This window comes from Bombus fervidus, unplaced genomic scaffold (genome assembly GCF_041682495.2).
Source record: "Bombus fervidus isolate BK054 unplaced genomic scaffold, iyBomFerv1 scaffold0080, whole genome shotgun sequence".
NCBI lineage: Eukaryota > Metazoa > Arthropoda > Insecta > Hymenoptera > Apidae > Bombus > Bombus fervidus.
This window is the reverse complement of record NW_027212642.1, coordinates 8,065-9,464: the sequence shown is the minus strand read 5'-3', so window position 1 is coordinate 9,464 and position 1,400 is coordinate 8,065. Positions and strand designations below refer to the sequence as shown.

General features: G+C 51.1%; 1 non-coding gene across 1 annotated transcript; it reads left to right on the top strand.

Moving 5' to 3' along the window:
- Positions 1–842: 842 nt before the first annotated feature.
- On the top strand, positions 843–997 carry LOC139997402 (5.8S ribosomal RNA). Its single transcript, XR_011802784.1, has one exon. It is a non-coding gene; the product is annotated as a 5.8S ribosomal RNA (ribosomal RNA).
- The last annotated feature ends 403 nt before the right edge of the window (positions 998–1,400 follow it).

Below are 1,400 nucleotides of genomic sequence, written 5' to 3'. Positions count from 1 at the left end.
AAAAGACCGCGCGAGGAAGAGGAAGGACGACCGTGCGCGTCCCTTTCGAATTTTTTTTTATTTTTACCTGAGCGACCAAAGTGGATTCAGAGGGGACCGCCGGCCGTCTCTCTATCTTCGTTGTCGCGAGTCTAATGCCTCGTTCCGTCGCTAGAGTTTTTCAAACTCTGCTTCTGGCTATCGGGAAGAATAGACCGCGCGCGAGGAAGAGGAAGGACGACCGTGCGCGTCCCATCGATTTTTTTTATTTTTACCTGAACCACCGAAGTCGATTCAGAGGGGACCGCCGGCCGTGTCTGTATCCTCGTTGTCGAGAGTCTAATGCCTCGTTCCGTCGCTAGAGTTTTTCAAACTCTGCTTCTGGCTATCGGGAAGAAACGACCGCGCGAGGAAGACTACGACCGTGCGCGTCCCATCGATTTTTTTTTACCCGAACGATGGAGATGCATATCGGCTGTTTGCTTCGAATAACTGGACGAGAGGAACGAACATATATATATATCATGGGCTAGCCACCGTGCGCTTTCTTCGCGAGATCGTGTGCTGTACAGAGGATTCAGAATCGGGTGTTATATCCCCGTCGTTTCCTGACGAACGGAGCTTCGATCTCGTTGGTTGTTATATATTATAATGCACTTTACGCCCGGTCGGCGGGCTGCGTGTGTCGTCGCGCAGTCCGTCCGATTTCGTTTTCGAACGTATTTTCGTGTCGTCAATCATATGGCGACTTCCGCGCGTTCGATTCCCGTTGGTCGGACGTTTGTCGGATATCGGCTTCTTTCGAACCGAGAATAAGAGTACAAAAACCTGAGTACACAAACAAAAATCCATGCATAAACGATTACCCTGAACGGTGGATCACTTGGCTCGTGGGTCGATGAAGAACGCAGCTAATTGCGCGTCAACGTGTGAACTGCAGGACACATGAACATCGACATTTCGAACGCACATTGCGGTCCACGGATACAATTCCTGGACCACGCCTGGCTGAGGGTTGCTCACGTAAACCTAAGACTGCTTGCGTTGCGTATCGTTGCTCTCGGTCCGTATCTCTCTGTTCTTTCTTGCCTCGTCGACAGCCCGCCGTCGTTCGTTTTATCTTTAAACGAACGTTTCTGAGTCGGAGGACGAGCGCCAAGCAAAAGAATACGAATTAAAGAGCGGTCGAGGGCTCGTACGCGACGTACGAGCGATTGTTGGACGTTCGTCGGCGTTCGTCGCTGGATCGTGTGGAGACCGGCGTACGCATGCTCTCGATACAAATATATATGAAAAATCTATCGCGTTCACGGGAGACTCGCAAAACTACCTCCGTCTCTTCTCTGTCCCTTCTTGGCTTGACAACCCGCCGTCGTTCGTGTTTTACGAACGTTTCTGAGTCGGACGAAGCGCAAGAAGAA